This window comes from Mastomys coucha, unplaced genomic scaffold (assembly GCF_008632895.1).
Source record: "Mastomys coucha isolate ucsf_1 unplaced genomic scaffold, UCSF_Mcou_1 pScaffold20, whole genome shotgun sequence".
In the NCBI taxonomy this organism is placed as follows: domain Eukaryota; kingdom Metazoa; phylum Chordata; class Mammalia; order Rodentia; family Muridae; genus Mastomys; species Mastomys coucha.
Window position 1 is genome coordinate 51,611,492 of NW_022196903.1, and position 10,425 is coordinate 51,621,916.

The 10,425-nt window shown below is 42.4% G+C and overlaps 1 non-coding gene across 1 annotated transcript; it reads left to right on the forward strand.

Moving 5' to 3' along the window:
* The first annotated feature begins 9,552 nt into the window (after positions 1-9,552).
* Positions 9,553-9,690, forward strand: LOC116100176. The gene has a single exon (XR_004122520.1). It is a non-coding gene; the product is annotated as a small nucleolar RNA SNORA17 (small nucleolar RNA).
* Positions 9,691-10,425: the final 735 nt, after the last annotated feature.

Below are 10,425 nucleotides of genomic sequence, written 5' to 3' on the forward strand. Positions count from 1 at the left end.
CACATATTTATTTTAAATAAACTTCTCAATACTGGTTCACATAGTAAGCTGGAACTCCCAGAAATTCATCCAACAACAAGGGTTAACACACACACCTTCCACTATGTTGTGTTTCTAACTCAGGACTAGGGCAGTGTTTTCTTGACATGTAAAGCCTGCCATACTGAAGGACTGATAGCAGCTATGGTTGCCTGCACATAATCAAGCCTATCAGCATTCCAGCATGAAGTAGAAAGGGGCTCAACCCCCTAGCTGAGGAGCCATGGACAGTAGATGAGTAGATGGCTTCTGAAAGAAGGCAATTTAGGATTTTTTTAAGGGTGTGGGCCCTGGTAAGTCAACTATGCTATGGTGGATGACCCTGTCATCACGAGTATATTGGCAGAACACACTGAACTTAGTGAGTTATTAAAAAAAAAAAAAAAAACAGGACATAAATTTAGAAGTGTGAGGTTAGGGGGATGGATCTAGGAGGAGTAGGGAGGAGGAGAGGTTTGTCTGCACCCCATCTGCACCCATGTTGGGCAGATGACAACTGCCTATAATTTTGTAGACACCTGCACTCTTAAGCACATACACACACACACACACACACACACACAACTTAGAATAAAATAAATCTTAAAACAAAAATAAATATATATAAAATGTTGTGCCTGGAAATGGAAAGAAGTCCGTGATAAGACAAATAATCAAATTTCAAAGTTATGGGCAAAAGACTTAAATAGACAGTACATGAGGGAAACTATAGGGAGAGCAAATAAATTCATGACAAGATTTTTGGTATCATGATCAGTAAGAATATGTAAGTCAAATCTACCATAAGATACCACTAGTAGCAAAATAGCTATAATCAAAATGAAGGAAACAAGTGCTGGGAGAGGGTGCAAAGGGAGTCTCACAGATTGGTCGTGGACTCGATAAAGGACACAGCCACTTTGACAACAACACTTCAGCACTTTCTCAACAGCTTCAACACACACAGCCAGACCAGGTACCTCCTAGGTACCCCAAGAAGAAGAAAGATAAGTGTCCATACAAAGGCTCTCAAACAATACACACAATGGCCCCAAACCAGCAGAGCTCACATTTTCATCATCTGATAGACAACAAAAGAGATGGAATATTCAAAGTTAAGATGAGCTTCTTCAGCGGGCAACCAGTGAAACCACATCCACTCTCATCCACAGAAAATGCCCACACCTGCAATTTCCTGTGATCACATCTAGATTCTTAGCACATCTCATCATAGATGATCCTTTTTTTTTTTTTTTTTTTTGGAAGTGTTACCTATTACCCATCACTATTATGGTTTGAGAAAATAAGCTTACATAAATGGAAAATGCTTTGGCTTGGTTGTCTTTGCCCCAACTGACCCACAGCATGTTGTTACAGTGATAGGCCATACACTTGGTGAATTCTGGAGATTCACAAGTGTTACCATGCCTTAAAATAAGACAGTATTAAATAGCAGCAAGCATCAGGACAGACTGAGAAATAGGCTACAAAAGATGGTGGAGTAGAATGAAGATTAACCTCAATTGCAAAATGCTCCATCACACTGGCCTGCCAGCATGTCTGTAGGGCAATATATTTACTTATGTATGTATGTATGTATGTATGTATGTATGTATGTATTTGATTGATGTGAGAGGGCCCAACACATGGGACTGTGCCATCTCTGGGCTGGTAGTTCTGGGTGTTATAAGAAAGCATGATGAACAAGCCATGAGTAGCAAGCCAGTAAGCAATGCTCCTCCATGACCTTTGCTTTAGTTCCTGCCTCCAGGTTTCTGTCCTGGGTTCACTCAATGATGGAGAGGGATTAGAGAGTTACAAACTAAAATAAACCCTTTTTGTCTTAACCCCAAGTTGCTTTTAGTCATGGTGTTGACCATGCACAGCAATGTAAATCCTAAGACAGGTTCTCAGCTCCCACATCAGGCAGATGACAACTGCCTGTAAATCCATCCAATAGAATCTAAAGTCTCTGGCCTCTATGGACACCTGCACTTGTATGCACATACCCACACACAAACATACATACATACATACATACATACATACATACATACATACACAACACACACACATACAAGTTAGAATAGAAATAAATCTTAAAACAAAAGAAAAAGAAGTCATTACCTCTCTTCTTGCCGGGTGGTGGTGGCACACACCTTTAATCCCAGCACTTGGGAGGCAGAGGCAGGCGGATTTCTGAGTTCAAGGCCAGCCTGGTCTACAGAGTGAGTTCCAGAACAGCCAGGGCTATACAGAGAAACCCTGTCTCGAAAAACCAAAAAAAAAAAAAAAAATTACATTACCTCTCTTCTCGATACGCCACTCACATATTTAGCTGGTCAGCCCACAGATGCATGACAGAAAGGCACAGGGAACTATAGCAGGGGACTGTCAGGCTGAGATAATGGTGCTAACACCTGGAGATGGTGTTGACACTGACTTTCTTGAGAAATTATGAAAAGGTAAATGTCTAGTGGCAGTCTCTGTTGTGGATCCTGCTGTTTCTGTATTGCTAGAATAAGAAACCTTGTACTTCTGTCTTAGCTGGGGTTTCTATTGCTATGAAGAGACACTATGCCCACAGCAACTCTTATTGAAATAAAACAGACCTTTAATTGGGGCTGGGTTACTGTTCAGAGGTTTAGTTCATCATCATCATGGCTGACATGGTGCTGAAGAGGGGCCTATAGTTCTGTATCTGGATCCTCAGGCAGCAGGAAGGAAGAATGAGCCGCTGTAGCCTCAAAGCTCACCCCTAGTGACACAATTCCTCCAATAAGTCCACACTTCCTAAAAGCACCACTTCCTATGAGCCTATGGGGGCCATTTCCATTCAAACCACCATAACCTCATATGGTGGCACCACACACCTTCCATCCCACATCTCACAAGTCTTAAACTGGAGCCGCTGAATTCCAGACCAGCCTGTGCTGCACAGTGAAGCCACTCGGGAACAGAACAATCCTAGAATAGGTGTATTTCTAAGAAGGACCCATGCCCCTGATGGCCACCCCCTGCATAATCTCATGCCATTTCATCATAGCCGTCCTGTGACTTGCTTAGTGGTGAGCTTAGAATTAAGGAAGGTAAAGGTGATTGCCACGTATGATTAAGGCTCTAAATCTTTATTTTAGAGACCATTGAGAGGGAAGTTATTATGAATGCGCTTTACTTAGGTAGGTGAGACCCCCTCCCCTGAAGTTGAGGTTTTTCCTTGCAGGCTTGATGAAGTAAGTCAGCATGTTGAGGAAGCCCATAGAGCAAAGAGCTAGGCACAGCTGCAGAACATGATGCATCCTAGGCCAGATCATTACAGCCGATAAAGTTGGGTGAACTTGTGTAAGAAAAGTGAAAACTTGGAGTTTATAAAATGATACTAGAGAAGATGGTTTCCTCTTTTTTACATTCATCGAACTTTAGCAATGTGCTTCTTAGAGTTGAGTTGGGGACATCCAGATCTCTATTTCCTGGCTGCCTGACTTCAACACAACCTCCTCAGACCCTCCACGTTGGACCCCAGAGGAAGAAAGCCAAAGGATAATGCTCAGGCCAGGCATCAGCAGGTGCATACTATTCACATCCCCTGACTTCTCCTCTTTGGCTTCCGTGGTCCTAGTCATAGCTTGGTTCTGCATCCGGATAGATCATTATGCGTCCAAACTTCTTCGAAAAAACAAAATGCACTGGATCCCAGGCCACGTCTTTTGAGCTTTGAGATTTCAGGTACCTGGCCAGGTACAACTTGGGAAATCTTTCCTTCCTTCACGAATTGCAGTTGTTCAGATGTTGTTGCCTAAGTAACACAGGCATCTCTGCATTCTCCAACATTTTGAAGTTGAAACTTTTCAGGGAAAAAGCTCATCCCCATAGGGTAGGGGTAGGCACATAACCTATCCTAAAGTTTTGCCAGGGAATTGGAAGATGCAGCTCCTTACTCCATCATCTTCTCGCATTTGTCACAAGAGCTTACCCAGGACTGTTCCATTAATACAGACACATCCTTAATGCAGGGGCATCCTTGATGCAGACTTTCAGTCCACTTACAAGCATACAAGATGGAAAGCTGATCTCTCTGGTTAAAGACCCCCACCAGTACTCAAGGGTCCCACATCTCTTTAAGGTGCTTTTAAACTCCAAACTATCTTGACAAACTAGAGTCTGGTTTCAGAGAGCATTTCTGTACTTAGGGCCTTCCTCTTGTTGTGGAAGTTCAGTACTTGCTCACTAACGGGAATTATACCTGACTTTTTCTGACTTCCCATTCCTGAAGCTGGATGCCGCCACAGCACCTCCACCAAGTGTAAAAGTTGAGTCCACACACTTGAACACCGTACCTGCCATTAGTGGAAAGCTTTCCAGAGGCTACCTCAGTACTGAAGCAGCTAGGCCTTCTCAGCCTCACCACAGACTGGAAGTGAACCGAAAACACATGCCAGTAAGGCACATGTGTGTGCATTAGCTCATGTATGTGCAGTAGCTGAGAGGACACTGACTGGGACCAAATGGTCTGGATCTTGGTACTCACTCCTTAAAGCATTATAACTTTCCAAAATCTCTCTTCCACTCCCTCGTCACCATTCAATCAACTTCTCCCTATGTTTCATAATCTAGTGGTTACCACTCACCAGCTTCCCTCATCTGTACTCCCTTGGGCTTGTGTTGGGTGTATTTGTTCATGATCAGATGGACAGCAAATTCTTAAACTGTGATCTACAGCTTCATATGGGTTGCATAACTGAATGTAGGATCAAAAAAATATTTGGTTCTTGCATATCAACCAAATAGTAATTTAAAATCAAAACCATAACAAATCCTTGGTATTTCAGGCAATGTTTGCCCATGGTGTATCATGGTGTATCATTCACTACAGCCTTGGTTCTGAACACACAGACATACACACTTTGCACTATACACACCATGCACCACACAGCACCAACAATACTACCTTAAACACCTCAGCTCAGAGTTCAGAATTACTATAAATTATAAGCTACAGTATTCTCACTGTACATACAAACTTGTCTGTCCTTACAGAGACATAATGGTTTAATTGCAGAAAACAAAGACTTTAATTCTTTTTTTCCCTCTGTCATTCTTTGGTGGGCATCTAATTAGTATACTTTGGGTTGTATCATTAGAAAGTATGGTTTGTTTTTTTTTTTTCAGAATGCTACTTGAGTTGCTGGCTTAAGTTTCATCTAAAACAATTATTAAATGAATTTTGACTTGAGATTAGGACAGAGTTTCAAGCAATTTCCACACTGACCCTAACCAGACTTTTGATTTTATACAATAGATTATTACAATTGGTCTGCTTCGTGTGAAGGAGAATTCCTAAAAAGAAGCAATGTTGAAGAAGGCTAATTAAAACTTCACTGACTGCGGAGAGTTTGGAATATAGCAGGTCTGGAGTCCGATGACAATTTCTCTTGTGCTAACTTTAGCCCCCTAAAAAGTCATTGCTTGCCCACTTCTTTGACTGACGTAACTTCTGATAGATTAAAACCTTTGGAATGTATTAACTTAATAAAAATCCTGTTACCTGCTCATCAAAGGACTAAGAATCCCATCAGATAGCATCTGAGGCCAATCTGCATGGCTGTAACCCATTTCCCTGATGTTCCTTCTCAGCAATGAGATTTGCAAATGCTTGATTTAGGGCTTTCTTTATTCTGCTACTGTACAATTTCAGAAGACTGCTTCTATGAGGGAACATAGAATCTGCAGTAATCTGGCTTCACATTTTCAAGCCATAGTCATTCAAGTTTGGCTCCAGAATAAACTCCCTTTTACTGTCTTTGAAGTGAGAGCTGTGTTTTTAGCTGTGTTTTTGCACTAACAACAGCATCAAAAATATCCATCGGTTCTGACAAAAGTTAAAGATGTTCCATGTCTTCCACAGCCACAGCCTACATCCAAGAGCTAATTCTTTACACAAAGTTTAATAGGCATGTTCATCTCAGTCTGTAATTTTGTTTTTCTCTTGAAGAAATGGTAACATTATATTATACAAAAGAATTGTTTTAAAAATGAATTGTACTATGGTTTATTCAGCAGACACTCACAAAATGTAGAGTTCTGCCCAAGAAGGCATGTGCTGGAGGGATGGCACTTCCTTCCCTTTGTCAAGATGTGTACTCACCCTATTTGTCACAATCTGGCAAGTCTGTCTTCACAGTGAACATATAATTTGTGTATAAGAAATGAAGTGACCCACTGTTGCTCAACAGTGAACAATTCAGAGAAAATGCCAAACGAAACGTGTTGGAACTTAAACGTAATCCATCTTCTTAAATCATGTTTTGTGGTCTTCTGGAATCTGACTTTAGAATGGAAATGTTTTAAGAGAAAACTCAATCTTATAGATTTGAGGCAGGATTACAGTGACGATTTTGGAATTTTGAAATTTTTTTAAACAGAAAAATATTACAAGAATCTGCTTTCATTTTAATCCCAGATATAGGGATGTGGGGCTGCTTCATACTGTTCACAGCAGCTGACATGGTTTGGCCAGGTGCAGACAGTGTCTGCATTTGCGTGACCTTTGCAATTCTGGAAACTTTTCAGAGGTTATATAAATGCTAGGGCCCCTGAGAGACGAAGAGTAGGTGCTGGTCATTTAGGAAGATTGGTTGTATTTTTTAGTAGCTGTGGTCAAAGAAGAAACAAAAGGAAATAAATTAGATTCAGGGTTTTTTTTTCCCCTAATTCCTCTCCCTCTATCCTTGTTTCTATGCTATTTAGTATTAGGGGGTGAAACCAGGGAGATAAAGGATGTTTCAAAGAACCCACAAAATAGCAAAGAGCAGCTACATGGGGGTTAAACCGTCAGGGAACGCTTAGAAAAGAGATATTCAAATAAAGTTGATAGACTAGACTGGGTGCCCAGTTTAAGGGGAAGCCCTAACATCTGCCATTCCTTCAAACTCCTAAGTGCCTTTTGAGATCTGATGCCAGCTTTTCTGTATCAACACCGCCATCTGGTGGTCATATGCCTTCCCTGCTATAATGTGTAGTTTATACAGGTAGGCAATGGTCTAGATTTTGTATCCTACCTGGTGGAAAGGCATTCATTGTTGTAGTGCAGGTGCTGGCAAATGTATCTCCAACATTTACAGCATTGAAACTATCCCCCTTTGAAGTGTTATAAGGAAAGATGACAGCATTTAAATTTGAAACCTCTAGAAAAGTTAGAACTAAATAAAGTCATCAGGTGGTGTCCTTGTGAGTAAATTCTAGTGGCTTTGTAAGAGAAGGGAGAATATAAGATTCACACATTCCCTGCAGTTTGCCTTGGAAGAGCCTATAACACTCTGTTACCAGGAAGGTCTTCCAGCAAGAAGAGCATCACATATTTAACCCCTCAGCCTTGCATCTCCAGAACAATACACCAAAACAAACCTTTTTCCCTTCTAAAGTAACTCTGTCTCAAATACTTGGTCCTAGCAATTAAATGGATGGTATAAATGTCCCTAAGAAGTGGTGAAAGCATCTAGTTCCATACATGATATTAATGCTCAGAAATTTGTGTTTTGTGTTTAAAATTTGCAATTTTAAGGCTTTCTGACCCGCACTGAAGTACCCATATGGGGTAGACAGTAATGTCATTAGCAGTCCCCTGACTGCGCTCCTCAAAGCTGAATGCTATTATCTCACCAGAAGAACATGCATGGAGCACCTCTCATTTTAACTTTCATTGTGTTTTACTTCAGCTCCTTTATTCCTCCTACCCTTCTTAGACTGTATCTGTCCACTCCCACGGCCAGTCTAACACAAGTCCACAACCTAACAAACATCCCCAAATTGCATCAACAGTTCATCACATTCTCACCAGAGTGGTTTAGCCCAAATACAGCAGCATGTATCCTGAAATGTCTCAGCAGGTCTAAAACTTAACGTTGCCTTCAAATGCTGGAAAGAATGAAAAGTAGGTGCTCCTGAGTGAGTTTAACTCCTGGCCCATCAAGATGCAGGGTGTTGGTCAACCAGAGGAGCCAAAGCTAGATGGGAATGAGTATCAAGTTGGGAAATGCTGAGCTCAGTAAGGAGCATGGACTACAGGGGATGACGATTCTTCCCTGTTAGAAATGTGCACTGAACCCTGTGCCCTCCTTCCTATCTTAGCCCTGAATTTCTCAATGGCTCTTGTCACTAACTTGACAATTTCAGTCACAGAAATGAAATTATCTCCATTTTCTCCCAAGCCTTTATACTTTTACACCCATTTCCATCTGGTATTCTAGACTACATGGTTAATAACATGTTTTGTTCATCCAGGAAAGGGGATACACACAGATTCCACTACAGGTAGTTGCTTGAGTAGAAAGCCCCAATCTAACCTGTAAGCTCCTCTTCAGTCCTTTCTCAAATGTGACAAGGATCGGATGCTTAAGTGCATAACATGCAGCTGTAGGTAGCCCACAGGGCCTTTGAACAAATGTGCTAACTCTTAGAGACCAGAGATGTCTGAATGCAACCATAGCTGAGAAGTGGCTGCATGTTTCCTTCAGGAAAGGGGCTCCCAAAGGCACTGTGGCCCTTAAGTTGGACCCTTCTTTCAGGAACTGAATGACTTTGGGTTCATGTAAGCTAATCTTGAATCCCAGTCATAAGAAGAGATGTAATAACTATAGCATGGAAATCTACTTGCCAGTTAGCATCCAACCTTCTCTATACATAGAGGAATGATCTAAGCCAGGAATACTTCAAGAGTGAAAATGAGCATCCTTACTAGCAATACAGGGACCATATGCATAATCAGAGAACTTCCTTGAACAACCCAAAATATAAAGTCATCCAATTACATTAAGTCATGTGCTAGTCGTGTTTGAGAAAACGCCCCTATAAGATCAAGCTATAGGCAAGCCTGCAGAGAATTTTCTTAATCCGTGGTTGATGTGATATAGGCCAGTCCTTTGTGGGTGGTGCCACCCTTGGGCTGTTGGTCCTGAGTGCAACAAGAAGCAAGCTGAGCAAGCCAATAGGTAATGCTCCTCCATGTCTCCAGGTCCCTTTCCTTTTTGAGTTCCTATCCTGATTTCTCTCGATAGTGGAGAATGTGACCTGAGAGATGTAAGTTGAAATGAACCCTCCCCCTGCCCACACTTGTGGACATACAAGTTGTTTTTGGTTATGGTGTTTGAGTTATTGGTCTCAAGTCATAGGGTATTACCGTGAGAGTCTGGACCATGTTTGGGGAAGGATGTGGAAGAAATGTGGAGCTTTGGGCTAAAAAGCCGTTGAGTACTCAGAGTACTCAATTGAGTACTCAGAGCTTGGGAGCTCCCAGCACTTGGGAGGCAGAGGCAGGCAGATTTCTGAGTTCGAGGCCAACCTGGTCTATAGAGTGAATTCCAGGACAGCCAAGGCTACACAGAGAAACCCTGTCTTGAAAAACCACAAAAAAAAAAGAAAGAAAGAAAGAAGGAAGGAAGGAAGGAAGGAAGGAAGGAAAGAAAGAAAGAAAGAAAGAAAGAAAGAAAGAAAGAAAGAAAGAAAGAAAGAAAAAGAAAAAGAAAATGAAGGAACTGCCCACCCCCAAGAGGCATTACAGGTGTGGCTGCTGTGTCACATGTGCATCAGTAGGTGGCAGAAAGGAAAGAGGATATGTATATATGCTCAGTGTTCTGACCTGTGGACTTCTGAATGAGGATGTTAGAGCCTAACATCCTCTTGAGAAAAGTGAGCTGAGATGACCACCAGTTCAGACAGGGAGCTAGACCAAGAGTATCACTAGTATGGTGCCACTCAAGGCCAGATGGACTCTCAGGATAGAGAAATGCTGGAAACTAGAAGACCTGTACCTGTGACTGTGGGACCCAGGGAGAGTGAGCCTGACCCTCACAAGGGACCATTCCAGCAAGCCAGATGAGAAGTAAGCCTGAGATACCACCAGACTAGTGCCATGAGGCCCACACAGGGAACTAGCCTGAAATGGCCACTAGTCAAGCACCATACAGGCCGTGGGATGCAGATCAGACCCAAGATGACCCCTGCCCAGTTAATGCATGGACAGAGCATAGCACTCCTGAGACCATTCCTGAGTTGACCCTAGACACTTAGAGACCCTGATCGCCTCTAAGAGGAGCAAGTAAGTGGTGGAGAAATGGAAGAGAAAGAGAAGCAGAAGGATGTGGGCACAGTAAAGAAACTGGGGACTCAAGTGTAGGGAGAAACAGCCCGATGTGAGTAGTCATGACTACAATAGCAAGGGTTTGTTACCACCAAAGGCCAGATGACATCCCTAATCTGGGATGCCACCTAGGACATGTTGGTTCCTGAGGACTGGGCAGAACTGGACCCACCACTCATCTGGGCATCATGGGAGAGCTGGCCCTAGAGGCATGAAAGCAAGTGAACTGACCCCACCCCTAGCCAGCTTCAGTACTTGGGTGAGCAGCCATT